Consider the following 18,002-nt stretch of genomic DNA (forward strand, 5'->3'; position numbering starts at 1 on the left):
AAGACAAACAACCCAATTAAAAATGGGAAAAGTACTCAAATGGACAAATCTCCAAATAAGATATGCAAGTGACCAAGAAGAACATGAAAATCATTATTCATTAATATTAGTCATTAGGGAAATGAGAGTCAAATCCACAGTAAGGTACCATTTCACACCCACTAGGATGATTATAATTTAAAAAATATTGAAAATAGTAAGTGCTGTGAGAATGTGGAGAAATTAAAATCCTTATAACATTGCTGGCGGGAATGTAAAATGATTCAACCCCAGTGGAAAATGGTCCGGTGCTTCCTCAAAAAGTTAAACAATTACCATATGATCCAGCAATTCTACATCTGGATGTATATACCCCAAAGAACTGAAAACTTACAGTCAAACAAATACATATATTTGCATATTCATAGCAGCACTATTCACAGTGGCAAAAGATGGAAACAGCCCAAATGTCAATGAACAGATGAAGGGATAAACAAATTGGTATATTTACAATGGAATGTTATTCAATCATAGAAAGGAATGAAGAACTGAAATACGCCACAACAAGGAATAACTTCAAAAACATTATTCTAAGGGAAAGAAAAAACAGACATGAAACATATATGATTCTGTTTTATAGAATCATGTAGGTAAATCTATAGAGATAGATGGCAGTTTGATGGTTGCCAAGGGCCCGTGGGAGGTAGGGAATAGAAGGCAACTGCTTAGTGAATGGAGCTTTGGATTTTCAATTGGTATGATGAAAATGTTTTGGGACTGGATTGAGGTGGTGGTTGCATTGTGACTACACTAAATGGCACTAAATTGGCTAATTTTATGTTATGTGAATTTCTCCTCAATAGAAGTAGGTAGATTTTAAAGAAGGCTTAGAAAATAGTCCAACCAAATGCAATGTATAGACCTTGTTTTGTTCCTAAATCAATCAAGCAATTTTAGAAAATAAACTTTTGAGGCAATTGAGAAAACTTGAACATGAATCATGTTAGATGATATTAGGGAATTATTGTCAATTTATTTATAAACTAATGGTGTAGGGACTGTGTTTTTAAAAAAATTTCTCTCTGGGGATTAATTCAAAAGTATTTATGGGTAAAATAATATATCTGAGATGTGTTTTAAAATACTTAAAAAGAAAGAAGGCCAAAGGGGGAATAGTCAAAACAAGATTGGCAAAATTTGACAATTGATGAGACTATGATCATGGGATCATGGACATTACTGCTACTTTTGTGAATACTTGGAGGTTCAGAAATTATTGTTTAAAAACCACAGACTCGGGACTGGGGTTGTAGCTCAGTGGTAGACACTTGCCTTGCACATGTGAAGCACTGGGTACAATCCTCAGCACCACATAAAAATAAATAAATAAAGTAAATGTATTATGTCCATCTATAATTAAAAATATTTTTTAAAAAAAGAAACCATAGATTTGTTTAATGCCATTTACAGTCTTTGGAGAAGGACATAGGGTAGGTGCACGGAGGTTTTTGGCGAACATGAGAAGAGAGACCCTGGGCTCCAATCCCTGCTCTTCCACTTACTAGCTGTGTACATCTGTGCAAGTCTTTCATTGCCAACTCTAAATATCCCATTCGTAGAACACGAGTTAGGATGGTTACTGTCATCTCTTCTATCCTCACAAAGCATCATTCTGTTCATTCATTCATTGTCTGTACATTTATGTAATGTATAACCTTAATATATCTACATTTATCAAAGCACTCTAAGACTTCCGTGAAACACATAATCTCTAGAAAATTTTCCCTTAGTGAATGCACTTAGTGAAACTCTCTGATGGCCTCTTGACTCTGAGGGAAGAGTTAGTTACTCTAAACTATTCTATGGTTTGGAATATGATTTGGAAGGGTCCCTCAAAGGCCCACATATTGAAGGCTTGGTTGCAAACCTGTAGTGTTCTTGGGAGGTGGTAGAATCTTTAAGAGGTGGGACCTAATGAGAGGAAGTTAGGTCATCAGAGGTGACCTAACCCTTCAAAGGGCTATTGGAACCTCAGCCCTGTTCTCTCTTTCTTTCCCAGCCTCCACAATCCACCACATATTCCCCACTATGATGTTCTCACCCTCAAGCCAGAAAGCAGTGGAGCCAACCAACTAATGAATGGACTAAAACCTGAGAAATGATAAGTTGTTTATCTCAGATATTTTGTTATATTAATGTAACACTGATTAACATTTAAGGCTTAAATGTTAACATTTAAATGGGAAAAGTAAAACATGTCTTTATTAAGCCTTAAACATATGTGCCTCACAGTTGTAGCTCTAATATTGAAGAAGACAAATAGTTTTATTTTGAAATTATTGAAAAGTAAGAAATTCTTTCTGAATTTGCTTCTTTTCCTTTCATTAAAAAAAAAAAAAAAAATCCTGAAGTTTTGCCATCCAGAGGAAAACCTCTGTTACCACCTTTCTCTGTGTCTTTCCAGATCTCATTTATAAAGGTTATATAGTGTGCCTATGTATGGATACACTATAAATGACTTAGAAGTTCTCTATTTAGGAAGTTCTCTACTATAAGAATGCTAAGATGAACAACCTCCTATGTACATCTTTGTTGAGTTGTTTGGGAGATTTCTAGAAGTGGAATTTCTCGCTCAAAGGAAAGGTACATTTAAAGTTTTGATAAAACTGCTTGAGTGCCCTCTAGAAAGCCCATAGAAATTCATACTTCTAACACTACGTGGAAATATCTATATCCTTACATCCCCAAAATACGAGCATTGCCATCTATTTCAATCTTTGACAATCAATCCTTCCTGACATTTTACAGGGTCTCTTATAACACTGTGTTTGCATTTCTATACCTGTGAGGCCTTGTAATGCCATTCTCCATTTGTCCAGAGCTGGCTGCTTCCTTTCTGTTTTGTGAGGGAATAGGTATCAACTACTAGGACCTATGCCTGCCAGCTCTCAGAGCAGTAGTGAGAGTACACAGACAAGCACATTTCTTTCCTCCGTCCTACTGTTGGCTTCCAGCACCAGGCTTCCAACTTCAGAAGGTACACATTCAAAATCTCTTTCATCACAGGCAACTGGAAGTTAATTCATCACTGCTCCTATTTTGACTATATAAAATAAAGCCTTCCTGCACCCCAATTCTGCAACTGACACTTGATTTTTTTATATATATAAAATGAGCTTTACTAAGCAGCTCTGAGTGACAGGGGAGATTCTGCTTTATTGGGATTCCTTTCAGTTATGATTTCCTGCTAGCTGCCTGACATAGAAGAAACACCTCACGCGAGGTAACTCTGCTTTTCTTTCTTTAAAAAGTCTGTTGGATCAATAGGCATTGGCAGGTATCTACCATATTGGTAGGGATAGTTTTTCCAGAAAATTAAGTATGTGATTTATTTATGCCTTCAGCCATCATCCCTGCCCCACCCTTATCTCCTAAGATAATAATCATGAGGTTAGGAAAACAAATGGAGAGAGGTTATGAGAAGCAGTAAGTTTCAGAGCACGCTGCCTTCATGAGTGTGTACAAATTCCTATTCCTGTTTTCTCTGCAGAAAACAGACTGTTACATATTACTCTTGGCTGCACCATGAGATCAGCTCTCTATCTTCAGGGCCTATTCCCCCTGAACACAAGTCTCTCAAATATTCCACCGGCCCAGGTAGTGTTTCTAGCCAATGCACTGACATAAGAAATGAAGGTGTTTTATTCCCTTTGAAGAGGACATGGTATGAAAAGCAAGCTTTTTAGAAGGGTCACAGAGGGCTATGGATTTTTGCTGGTTGTAAATCAAGCTGTTGATAAAAAGCAATGAGCTTTCCGGGAAGTAGCCCTGACTCAGGACCCAGTGAATATACAGCACGTTAAATAAGAGGCAATGGTCACCTGGGCTACAACTCAGTGGCTCCAGTAATTTAAAAAGTTGTATATTAAAGACTCCAGGGAGTACTTCTAAAATAGAATCTTTTGAAGGAAGCACTTCATTTCTGGGCACTAGGGGCAGTGGGAGTACGAGGCCTTCAGAGGACTTCCATCCTCCTGCTTTTGCTTTGAATTCACACCCTCTTCTCCCCAGAAAGGAAGAACTAAATGGTTTAAGGTAGTGCTACCCAACTCTCTTTGACATGCCTTATTCAGATAAATATAAAAATCTCATATATATATACCCTCACAGAAACTCTAGTAGTTTATATACATATACAACTTAGAAATCATTACCTTCTTCATATCCCCACCAGCCTGGAAGATTTTATCCAGTTTTATATGCAAAACTTTTATTTTATTATAAAAATAATAAGGGATTATTATTATAAAAATAATAAGGGATTATTTTTATTTGTCAAATATCTTAAAATATTGAAAATGATTTTTGAAACTATACACTTCTCCCAATGGTAGATAATGGCCATCCCTAAGGATCAAGAAATATATTCCTAACACTCACTAGTCTAGATTACTTTTCCTGCCCTCCTTCTGTACACCATTCCTGTATTTAAGGTCCTGGTCAAAGGCTCTATGTATTATTTATGCTTTAATATGAATCTGTGTCACTCTTGCTTCTCTGGAGACATGTACAGAGCAAGTCCTATCACATTGGTATAAAATGTCAGCTGTGAATGACAGAAGAAATTTTGTTTTACTTAGATTCCTTTCAGTTATGATTTCCTACTAGTTATCTGGCGTACAATTAGCCAGATGCAGAGGAAACACCTCACTATAGGTAACTCTAAATCTCTGAAACCATGAGCCCAAATAAACCTTCCTCCATGTAAGTTGTTCCTGTCAGGTATTTAGGTCACATCAACAAAAAGTTGATGAACACATACCTGGATCTTATCACAAATTATCTAATTTATAGTGTAAGGCGTAGCATATGTATTAGTTTCCTGATTATTCCAATGTGTAATTGAGTTTGAGAACCTCTGTACTTGAACCTTGGCCTCTTCCAACACTGGTTTAATAAGTTTCTTCTCAGTTAAAATAGCTAGAATGTATTCTGTTGCTGCAACTAAGAAGTCTGGCTGGTATAGTTTCCTAAGGCCCCTTCCAACTCTAAAATTATGGAATTTTACGATGTTCTTTTTTTAATATAACTTTTATTTATTTGTATACAGTGCTGAGAATAGAACACATTGCCTCACATATGCTAGGCAAGTGCTCTATCACTGAGCTATAACCCCAGCCCATTCTATCTTTTTAAAGTGTTGGAGATAACAAAACAATTCAATGGGGGAAAACATTCTCTTCAACAAATAGTTCTGGGATAACTGGATAACCACATGCAAAGTAATGAAGTTGGACTCCTACCTCACAAAATACACAAAAATTAATTCAAAGTAAATCAAAGAGTTAAAAATATAAAACACTTGGAAGAAAACATAAGTGTAAATTTTCTTAGGATTTTTCAATGGTGTCTTGCACATGACACCAAAAGCACAAGAAAAAAAAATGTAGATAAATTGGGTATCATTGAAGTTAAAAACATGTCGCTTCAAAGGACACCATCAGGAAAGTAAAAGTACAACCCACAGAATGGAAGGAATTTTTGCAAATCATGTATCTGATAAGGCCCTTGAATCTATAATATATAAAGAATTTCTGCAACTCAATAATAAAAATCAAATAACCCAACTGAAAAATGGTCAAAGAATCTCAATAGACATTTCTCCAAAGAATTTATGAAAATGGTCAATAGATACATGAAAAGATGTTCAACATCATTAGTCATTAGAGAAAAGCAGATTAAAATCACAATGAGAAGCCAGGGGATAACTATAAAAATGGAAAATAATGAATGTTAGCAAAGACACGGAGAAATTGAAACACTCATTCACTACTAGTGGGACCAAGAAATGTTTCAACCATGTTGGAAAATAGCATGATGGTTCTTCAAAAAATTATATATAGCATTACCTAATGACCCAGCAATTTCACTCCTAGGTATATACCCAAGAAAATGAAAATACATATCCATACAAAAACTTGTATATGAATGTTCAAAGTAGCATCACTCTTAATAGGCAAAAGTGGAAAAAATGCACATGTCTACCAACTTATGAGTGAGTAAATCAAAAGTGGTATATTCATAGAGTAGAATATGATTTGTCAGTAAAAGACACTGAAGTACTGATTTGTGCTACAGCAGGGATGGATATTAAAAACATTATGCTAGCCAGTTGTAGTGGCACACACTTCTAATCCCAGCAGCTTGGGAGGTAGAGGCAGGAGGATCATGAGTGGTTAAATGCCCCTGGGTTAAAGTCTCAGTACCAAAAAAAAATTATGCTAAGTGAAAGAAGCCAGCCACAGAGTACCACATATTTATGAATTCACTAATATGAAATGTCCAGCATGGAAAATGCATAGAATGAGAGTACATCAATGGTTGTTTGAAACTGAGAAGTTTGGAGGGAAGGGACAGTGGCTACTAATGAATGTGGGATTTCTTTGGGGGAGTGATGACAATGTTCTAAAATTAATTGTAGTCATAATTGTACAAGTTTGGGAACATACTAAAATCATATTGAACTGTACTTTCAAATTATGGTATTACATAGTTATGAATTATATATCAATAAAACTATAATTAAAATATTGCTAGAGGAATTCTAAACCTTGGTTTCTAGCAGAGGACATATTTGGGAAGAAGAGTATGGGAAATCTGTCAAGAACTCAAAGTCATCCTACTTAGTCAGCCACCTCTTCTGCTTGTTGATAAAGTGCACTGCAAGATCCTAAATGCAATAAGAATCTCCAAAGTTAGCAATGGCAGAAAGAATAGTATTAACAGCAATTAAAATATTATCTTTGAGGGGATGTTGGGAAAATAATAGTGCATGACTGATCAATCTCTTTCTTGTGAGCAGACAGGTCGTGGGAAAGGAGGATTGTCCTAAGTGTCTGCAGGTGTGTTGTAAGACCCAGGTGCTGAAGCCAGGGAGAAAACCTGAACTGAGCCAACACAGAAACAAATCTGATTGGGAGAGTGAAAACATTCATGTGCAAAATTCCTATGGAAAGTCAGATTGTGAGAAATGTGTAAGAACTTTGCACTGCACAGCTGTTAGAGGAGTTACCTCTAAGAAGTGGGATTGATGTGGGAGAAGTCACTTTTATTTTTTATTGTATTCTTCCATGTCATTAAAATTGTTTTCAACAAACATGTATTACTTCATGATTAACAACATAATAATAAACTTATATGCTTTAGCAAGTGTAATTATGACTATTCAAATGAAAAAAAGATTACAAATAAAATCAAGAAATAGAAGGGAAGGGAGATTGATGAGGAAAAGAACAAAGGATGGGAGACAAAAATTATCAATAAGCCAGGTGTAGTGGCACCACCTATCATCCCAGTAACTGTGGAGGCAGAGGCAGGAGGATCACAAGTTTGAGGGTCAACCTCTGCCACTTGTATCTCACAATAAAAATAAATATGGCAGTGGGAATGGCTCAGTGGTGAAGAATCCCTGGATTCAGTCCTGAGTATCAGAAAAAAAAAAAAAAATCACCAAAAAGATATTTGGAGATGGAATGAAATGCATAATCACTTCAAGTTTTTAAAAACTAGTTCTGGAAGAATTGTAGCACAGAATAATGAATAGAGACTGTGTCTTTAATTCTATACTTGCCAATTTTAGTGATTTTTGTTCTCAAGATTACATAATTAAAGGTAGACTAGAATTACAGTGAAAGAAAGTCTGAATAAATAGGTTAGAAGGAATATTGACTGTAAGGCTAAGATTTTAATGTATTCTATGGAAAATGAGAATTTCAAAGAATTTTGAGCAAGGGGGTACATTTGTATTTGGTAATGACACGTAGCAATGGTTCTCAAACCTGGCTGTGCATCAGAATCATAGGACTGGTTTTACTGTATATATAGATTCCTGGGAGATTTATCACCCTTCTTATTCAAGAGACTTGGACTGGGGCCCAGAAATCTACATTTGTAAATTTCAGGTATTTCTGGTGCTCTATCACATTTAGAAATGAGTGGAATACAGGATGGAGTAGAGTGCAGGAAATAATGCAGACAGAGGAAGAGATAGGAGGCTACTGGAAAAGTTCTGAAGGTGCTGGACTACTGAGCTGAAATGGTGGTAGAAAGAAAAAGATTAATATGACCATTACTGTGAAGACAGAATCTGTAAGACTTGGTGAATGTTTGACTCTATCCCATGAGACAACTCTTTGTCCTTTTTGTGGACTGCTGAGTGTCCCAGAATGTTGTGCAGTGTATGATATAGTAAGGTTTCATAAATTTTTGCTGAATCAATGAATGTGAAAAAGTCAAAGCTGACCCCAGAGACTTGAGTAGGGTGAATTTTTTTTTAAAAGATTATTGCAATTAGGGCTGGGGATATAGCTCTGTTGATAGAGTGCTTGCCTAGCATGTACAAGGCCCTGGGTTCAATCCCCAGCACCACAAGAACAATCTTTTTTTTTTTTTCTATGCAAGGCAAGCACTCTACCAACTGAACTATAAACCCAGCCCTGCAATTATTTTTAATAACTTTATTTTATTTATTTATATTTTATGAGGTCCTGAGGATTGAACCCAGTGCCTCACATATGCTAGGCAAGCGTTCTACCACTGAGTCACAACCCCAGCCCCAGTAGGGTGACTTAACACACATAGTAGACATATAGGGAACTTGGTTTCAGAAAAAATTATGACAGATTTTCTATGATCACATGAAAAAGAATGGTAAAATTGCTCAGTGCCACAGGAATTATGAGGGAGTTTGTGTGTGCACCCTCTTTAGGGCATCATGTCAAGGACAGTAGTAGGAAGAAGTCTTCGTGGCAGTAAAGCCTCCTGAACTGTCTGCAAATCAGTCTCTGTGAGACATCTAGTTGGGTCAACAGGTCTTGCTGTGTTCTCTGACTGCAGAGGGGAGGTTGACATCTAGGTGGTATGGACAAGTCATCAATCAGCATCGGCGAAGGAGTACACACTTTAGCCTCATTCGCCCATTTATCAAGTATGATAAGCTCTTCTCAGCTCAATCACCCTTTCACATCTTTCACATCCCTTTTCTCCACAGCAGCCTGCCCAACAACCACAGTCTGTTCTTCTGCTTGCTTAGCCCTTGACCTATCTCCCCTTCACAGAGAGGCGGGGCTTCCATTGGCTGGACCCTAAGCATTCTCCTAGGAATGTGTTGTACTTTGACTCAGCCTTCCTCTGCTCTTGCTGCCCTGGGCATCAACTTAGAAGTGGGAACCCCTCCAAACCGGCTTTCTTCTCCTGAGAAAGTGGATCGAACAAGCACGTAGCAGAGGACTCTGAAAAGGAAATAGGACACTTCCTTCCTCCCTATAGGAGGAACAAAGATGTGAACTATACCTGTGGTCCATTTGCATTTAGTCTGATTCACACCTTATAGATTGAGCAGAACATCATCTTCCTATGGAATCTTAGGTATTAATGAAAGGAAAAAAAAAAAAAAAGCCCTCCCTAGTACCCAGAAGCTCTATTACATTGGAATTAGTTGTGTGGCTATAAATAAGTCATCTCATTGTGAATGGAGATTGGTTTAGGTAGATGACAACTATTATTCCTTCTAATTCTAACATTCTTTGATCTAGTAAATGTTCTCTTTGTTTATGATTCCTCTCTTGTGAGTAAAAAGAAGTTGAGATGGGAGTACAAGCCCACCAAAGTGGGAAGGAACATAGGAGTGGCACGTTCTATTTTTGATGGGTGATGATGAAGAGAGAATCTCAAAGGCCAGGTGGAGCAGGCAGGCTGGAGTGGCTTACCTGAGAATGGTCTCCATAGTCATTGGCACCTGATATGAGAATTGGAAGTCAAGGTCTGAAGCCAAATGGGTCAGAGGATTTGGGAATGTAAAAGCCACGACTAGCAGAGGTCAAAAAATGGAAAGGGATATGGAAAAACTTCTGGAATATAAACTTTTCCCTGAGTCCTCAGTACCACATGCATACAAAGAAATTCTCTGACCTGGTAATATAAAGTTAAAAATGTATTTCCTCCTCCTTTTTCACCTCCTCCTTTTTTTTTTTTAATGTGGTACTTGGATATTGAACTCAGGGGCCCTCTACCACTACGCTATATCCCCAGTTCTTTTTATTTTTATTTTGAGACAGAGTTGTGCTAAGTCACTGAAGCTGGTCTTGAAATTGTGATTCTCCTGCCTCAGGCTCCCAAGTAGTTGGGATGTCTGGCATGTGTCAGTGTGCCTACCTATTTCCTTCTTAAATTAATTTCATATTCATTTATCAAAGATTTTTTTACTATGTTTCATTTTTCAAATTTCTTTTTTGCAAGTTTACTTTTTACATTATTTGCCAATTTTCTTTTACAATATTTAGCTTTACCTTGTTGATTAGTAAGAGCTCTTTATCTATTCTAGCTATTAATTCTTTATCTACCATGTGTGTTGCAAATATTTTTCCAAATATTTGTATTTCTTTTTGTGACATATGTTTTGCTTCATCTTTTTTAAAACAAAATTTTTAGTTGTAGATGGACACAATACCTTTATTTTATTTATTTATTTTTATGTGGTGCTGAGGATCGAACCCAGTGCCTCACACGTGCTAGGCGAGCACTTTACCACTGAACCACAACCCCATCCCCCATTTTTTTGATCAAATAAAATTTCATTGTTTTTGTTTAGACAAATTTATCTGATATCTGCTTTTAGAAGAGAACATTTTGAAGGAAGTCAGTGGGATAAAAATAGAGAAAACCTTACTTATATAGGAACAAAAATAAGAATTACATTGGCCTTCAGGAACCATGCAAATAAGAATAGGGTGGTGTGATATATTTAAAATGTTGAAAGAAAAAGAAAACAATGTTTTTCTAGAATTCTGTATTCATTGAAATCAACCTTCAAAAATGAAGAAGAAATGAAAACTTTTCCAACAACCAAAAACTGAGGAAATTTGTTACTATTAGACCTACCTTTCAAGAAATGTTAGAAGAAATTCTTCAAAAAAGAAGAAAATGATATAGGTCAGAAGTCTACATTTATAGAAGAAAGAATATTAGAGATGTAATTAATGAAGATGAAGTATTGTGTTTTTGATATTCCTAATTTATGTAATAGATAACTAATTGATCTAATAGGTAGCTTCTTAGTCAAAAATAACAGTAGCAAGCTCAATTCACAATAGCTCAACTATGGAACCAACCTAGATGCCCTTCAACAGATGAATGGATAAGGAAAATGTGATATACATATCACATTTTATATATATATACATATATATATATATATATACATACACAATGGACTATTACTCAGCTTTAAAGAAAAATGAAATTCTGCCATTTGCTGGTAAATGGATGGTGTTAGAGACTATCATGCTAAGTGAAATAAGCCAAACCCAAAAAAAAACAAAGGCCGAATGTTTTCTTTGATATGTGAAAGCTAATTCACAATAAGGGGGATGGATAGGGAAGAATAAGGTTACTTTATATTAGGGAGAGGGGAGTGAAGGGAGAGGAAGGGATATGGGGGAAGGAATAATAGTAGAGTGAAACAGACATTATTACCTCATGTACACGTATAACTGCATGATCAATACTGCAATATATATAATCAGAGAAATGAGAGATTACATTCTATGTATGATCAATCAAAATGTATAAATGTATTATACTGTCATGTACAACTATTAGAAAAAATAAAATAAAAAATTTTTAAAAATAACAGTAGCAACAATGCATTGGGTTGTGAATAAGTTAAATGAATAACAGCAATGAGGGACAGGAGGGAAGAATTGGGAATACTCTGTTATAAGGTACCATCCTACCTATGATGTAGTACAATGATATGCTTAGAATAGTCATATGCAGGATATTTCATAGTACTGAAATTACAAAATATGTAACCATTTGTTTCTGGCTTCTTTTACTTAGCATGTTTTTAAGGTTCATTTTGTTATAGCATATGTCAGTATTCCATTCTAAGAATATACTAAATTTTGTTTATCCAATCATCAGTTGATAAGACAGTTGGTCATTTCTACTTTTTGTGTATTATATATAATGCTGCTATGAATATTTGTGAATAACTTTTATTTGAATACCTGTTTTCAATTCTTTTGAGTGTATATATAGGAGTAGAATTGCTGGGTCATAAGGTAGTTCTATGTTTAACTTTTTGAGAAACTGCCAACTGTTTTCCACATTTTTGATTCCCATGGGCAATGCTGTTTCAATTTCTCCATTTTCTTGCCAAGACTTACTTTCCTTTTTTAAAAAAATATTATAGCCATCCTAGTGAGGATGAAGTCATATCTCACTGTGGTTCTTAAATAAGAACCATCATTTTCCTCATGACTAATAATGGTAAACATCTTTTAATAATGGTTCTTGCTGGCCATCTGTATATCTTTGTAAAAATGTCTTTTTGGTCCTTTTCACATTTTGATATTGGACTGTGTTTTTTATCATTGATTTATAGAAGTACTTTATACATTCTAGATTTTATACCCTTACATATATGACTTGCAAATGTTTTCTCCCATTCTTTTGGCTGTCTTTTCATTCTTGATAATATCCTTTTTTTTTTTTTTTTTTTTTTTTTTTGTTTTTTTTTTTTGTTTTTTTTTTTTTTTTTGCGGTGCTGGGGATCAAACTCAGGGCCTTATGCTTGCGAGGCAAGTACTCTACCAGCTGAGCTATTTCCCCAGCCCAATAATGTCCTTTTGAAGCACAAAAGTTTTAATTTTTTTTTCCTTTTTCTATATCGTTTTTATTTTTAATTTTTTTTTCTTTATTTATTATACTTTGTTTCTCAAACCCTTGTGTCGAGGGCTGACTTTCAATAGATCGGAGCCAGGGAGCTGCTCTGCTACGTTGGAAACCCAGACCCAGAAGCAGGTCATCTAGGAATGGTTTAGCGCCAGGTTCCCCACGAACGGGAAGTTGAGTGACAGGCGAGAGGGCGGCCCCCTTTCCAGCCGCACCCCATTTCCCAGGACGAAAAAAGTTTTTAATTTTGAGGAAACCCAATTTATCTATTATTTCTCTTGTTTGTGTTTTGGGTATCATACCTAAAACACCATCACTAAATCTGGGATTTACACCTATGTTTTCTTCTAAGGGTTTTATGGTTTTAGCTCTTGCGTGTGCGTCTTTGGTCTATTTTGGATTCATTTTTGTATATGGTGTTAAGTAGGGGCTTCATTCTTTTGCATGTGGCTCTCCAATTTTCCCAGCACCATTTATTGAAGAGACTATTCTTTCTCCACTTGTCACCTTTGTCTTGGCACCTTTGTTGAAATTCAATTGACTTTAGACCTTACTGATTAATTTCTGGACACTCAACTATATTTTAAGGATCTATATGTATATTCTTATACCAAGTAACATTCTGTTTAGATTACTGTATATTTTTAGTAATATAATTTTAATTAATTTAAATTTACATAGCTACACGTCTAGAGACTAGCATTTTGAACAGCACAAAATTAGATGATTTTTAATTAACTCATACAGTTGTGCAACCATCACCACAATCCAGTTTTAGAACATTTCCATGGGGTCTTTTATAATTTTAAATTTCTATTCATTCTTCTTTCCAGCATCATGATTTTTAATTTTGCTTGAATTGGATTTTAAACTTTATCCAGCCTTTATATATATGTATAAGTTTAAAATTTTTATCAGAATTCATAACATTTTGTATTAATTTGTTGGCAGTTTTTCCTTAGCATTGTTCATTGAGATTAGGGAAAGGGAAAATAATAATTTTGCTAGAGAATGAAGGTTTGGTGGAAAGAGAGTGAAATTGGGAATACAGGTTATATCTAGGAAACGTGACAGGGGGACAGTAGGTTATTGGTACCAAACCTCTCATAGCCAGGGCTCTCTGGGTAATGTTCAGTCTTTGGGAGAAAAAGTGCTCAATATTTCAGGTTTCTTCTCCAAACCCCTGCTTCCTTATAAAATGGCAAATGGGCATGCAGAGCCAAACTATAACTTACATGACTACCAGATAGTGAAGGCATTACTGAGATTCATATGATGTCCTTTGACTACTTGCTAGCTTTGGTTACAGAGTATCTAGACAAGACATTTTCCTGGAATGGAGATGACAGAAGGAAGCTAGGGCTGTCTGACTATTGTGGCTGATATGCTGGTACCCCTAACTAGAGCCCCCGGTCCCATCCATCTGTTTCTTGGTCCTAATATCCCTACCTACTGGGGTTCTCTTATTCTATTCCCCATTCTTCTCAAGTTCCCAGCCTTTCCCCCTCCCCTTGCCTCTGTAACCCTAACTCCAGGCAGCAAGGTTTGAGTAGGGCTATCTTTTGCATGTGGAAGAGATAGTATGGTATGAGTCCTTTAGGCTTTGTCCTTGATGTATTAAGTAATTTAGAAAGTTTTTTTTTCCTCTTCTAATGACATCATTATCCATTATCTTTAATCACAATTTTCTTGATGGGGAAAAAGGGCTGAGTAATTACTTTAAAAAAAAAAGGTGAGTATCTTTCTCCTGAAACTCACTGCTACAGTGGGTAGGGAGTCCCATGGAAATAAGATTTAAAGGATACAACAACTAAAATCAAAACAAAAAAGAAAAATGAATAAGGGATACAGAAACACATCTAACAATATATTTCATATTTTAAATTCTCTGTTACTCTCTCTCTTCTCCACATTCTTCATAAATGAGGGTCATGTGTACTTTGTTCACTGCTGCATCTAGCTCCTACCACAGTGCCTGACACAGGGAGGGGCATACATGTTTCCCAGGTGGGTGGATGGATGGGGTATACTATCTCATCCTGCATTAGTTCAGAGTGACAAGGAAGATAATTCTGCTGCTACTAAAAAATAAAAAAAAAAAAAACAATAGGCATGAGTTTCCAGCCATCTATGTTTTATGTTTGTTCATGCCATTATTTTCTCAGAGTCCAGAATCAACCATTTCATGTGGTGATTGATCAATCTATGTAAGGCTAATACCAAGTCTTCAATCTCCACCCTCACCAAGGGGAGCTGCTGCTCAGCCAATACAAATTATCAGATATGTCTGTACCTGATAGGCATACTTTCTGTTAGGTTGAGGAATTTTTGGCCCTGAGGTTAATTTTAACCAGTTGTACTTGGTCTTCAGATTACATGCTTTCGTGAATATTGCTGCTGCCTACAGAAAAATATCCCCCTGCTGAGTCACTGTATTTCAAAGTTCCTGATTCTAAAAGTAATGTGAACTTACTATAGAAAACTTGAAAATTGCTTGTGACAAGAAATTTTGTTCGTTTGTTTTTGCTAAGTGGGGTAATGGATGTATGCATATTTGGAGAAGTGAATTGTTCTCTGTTAAGAAAGGGAGAAAAATTTGGAGGCCTGGGGTGGGAAAGGTCTGGAATTGAGGAAGCCAGAAACTAGCCTGTCTAGTTGCTACCTAGGTGAAGGATAATAAAGGGGAAGCTTGTCTTGTGGCTGGAAGGAATTGAGAAATAAAGCAGAACTAAAGAAAATACATAAAGCGCTGTAGATTGTACAGTGCAAAATTTCCTGTCTTTCCCACAAAATCTTCAGTAAAAAGCAACATTTGTTGCTAACGGTCGAAAAAAGTTTTGAGTCCTGTGTAATGACAAGCTCAAGGTTATGACAGATCCTTGGAGTTAGCCCCAGGGACTAACATGGAAAAACAAAAAGAAAATGTAAATGCTCTGTAATTCTACTTCACAGAAATGACCAATTTTGACTTGGTGGTATATTTTTTCCTTGTGTTTTATGTGAATATACATAGATAATAAAATTGGGGCTGCATTGTATAAATTATTTTATATTTTGCATTTATCTCCTAACATTAAATCATGACTACTGAATGTTATAAATATTCTTCAAAAGCATGCTATATAATGGCTGTGTAATAGCTCATTGTCTTAGTCATCTTTCTATTACTATAACACACACCTAAAATAGTCAACTTACAAAAGAGAAAAGGTTTACCTTGGCTTATGTTTTTGGAGGTTCTGGTCCATGGTCAGTTGTCCCTGTTGCTTTCAAATCTGTGGTGAAGTAGTATATCATGACAGGAACATGTGTCAGAGCAAATCTGCTTATCTCATGTCCAGGATTCAAGAGAAAGAGGAAGGAAGGGTCTAGCGTCTCACTATACTTTTGAAGGGAACGGCCTCAATCATCTAAACCTCCCACTTGGTCCCGTCTTTTAAAGGTTCTACCACTTCCCAATAGCACCAAGCTGAGGACAAAACCTTCAGTCCATGAGCCTTTGGGGGACTTTCCAGATCTAAACTATAGCATTTTCAATGCAGATGTATCAAAGGTTGTTAAATTACTTCTCTATTATAGATATTTTTCACTTTCTAACTTTTTATTATCATAAGAACCCTAGCATTTATTTTAATATTATCTATTTAATATTATAATAACAAATATAATGAATAATAATAAATATTAATATTTATTAAATAATAAATTAATAAATAATTAATAAATTAATATTTATTGAATAATAAATATAATAAATAATAAATATTTTAATATTTATTTTAATGTAAATCTACACAGATATCTGTGATATTTTTTCCTTAGCATGGAGTTCAGGAAGATTCTTAAACCATTTCTGATAATTTACCAAAATTATTTTCAGAACAGGGACAACAACACAAGTACAACAACAAAAAGATAATTTCACCTATTTTTGTACTTTACGTAAATGGAATCACAAGGTGTATATTCTTTTGTCTGACTTTTTTACCATAGTATTGTTTATGAGGTTCACTCATGCTGTTGTCTGTATCTGTAGGTTGTTCCTTCCTGTTGCTGATAGAATTCCAATGTGTGTGTGCACAACTTATTTATCCATTGAAAATTGATGAGCATGGGGTAGTGGGGATTCTCATTTGGTGCTATCATGAATAGTTTTGCAATGGCATATCTTTTGGAAAATAAATGTCCACATTTCTATTAGACAGTTACCTAGGAGTGGAACTGCTGAGTATATATGTATTTAGCTTTAATAGATATTGACAGTTGTCCAAAGCTGTCCTATCAATTTATACCCCATTAGCAAGGTTAAGAGTTAGAGTTGCTTCATACCCTTGTCAACATTTGGTATTGTCCATCTTTTAAATTTTAGTCATTCTGGTGGATGTGTAAAAGGGTTTTAATATAAATTTTCCTGATACCTAATATTGAGCACCTTCCTGTGTAGTTGAAATGCCATTTAGATATACTTTATTTTTGTGAGTGTCTGTTCAAATCTTTGTTCATTTTTCTACACAGTAAGTTGGATATATGTTTGAAAATATCTTTTCTCACTTTATGGGTTCCCTTTTTCATTCTCTCAGTAGTATATCACTGGATTAACAGAGGTTTTAAAATTTTAATACAATCATTAATGGTTAGTGCTTTTTGTGCCTGCCTGTTTAAATAATCTTTACTCATTTATGTTTTCCTCTAATGGTACATTGTTTACTTTTTCATATTTAGATCTGTAAAACATTTGAAATTTATTTTTGTGTATGGTATGAAGGGGAATCCAGATACATTGCATGCAGATAGTCAAAATTCACTCAACCCCTTTTAACGGAATGACATTTTTTTACCCTCTGTCCAACAATATTTATTGCCTCTGTAATGATATAAATCAGGTGATGCTATATATGTGGTTCTGTTTCTGGATTCTACATTCTGTTCCATTTTTGATTGGTGTATATGTGTGTGTGTGTGTGTGAGATTTGTGCATAGTGATAAGGTTTGAACCCAGGACCTTGCACATGCTAGGCAAGTGCTTTGCCATTGAGCTACAACTGCAGACCTGGTTTGTGTATTCTTATGCCAATATCATTGTGTCTTAATTACTGATACTTTGTAAGTCTTTCAACTTATCCTTTAAGATTCCCTTATTTGTTGACTTTTATGATGGGATAGTAGCATCTTTTTTTTTCTTATTGTTATATAAGAATTCCTTATTGGTAATTATATTAATCTTTTCCTGTTATGTGTGCTATAAGTATTTTCCCAGTTGTCATTTGACTTGATTTTATTTATAGTTT

General features: G+C 35.4%; 1 long non-coding RNA gene across 1 annotated transcript in view; it reads right to left on the reverse strand.

Annotated features, from left to right (window-relative positions):
• The window catches only part of LOC306644594, a 96,753-nt gene extending 80,744 nt beyond the window's left edge, over positions 1-16,009 (reverse strand). The window contains exon 1 of the long non-coding RNA XR_013759419.1: positions 15,931-16,009. This is a non-coding gene — a long non-coding RNA (uncharacterized lncRNA). The remainder of the gene's footprint in view (positions 1-15,930) is intronic.
• Positions 16,010-18,002: the final 1,993 nt, after the last annotated feature.

Source organism: Sciurus vulgaris, assembly GCF_902686455.1.
Source record: "Sciurus vulgaris genome assembly, chromosome: 14".
NCBI classification, from domain to species: Eukaryota; Metazoa; Chordata; class Mammalia; order Rodentia; family Sciuridae; genus Sciurus; species Sciurus vulgaris.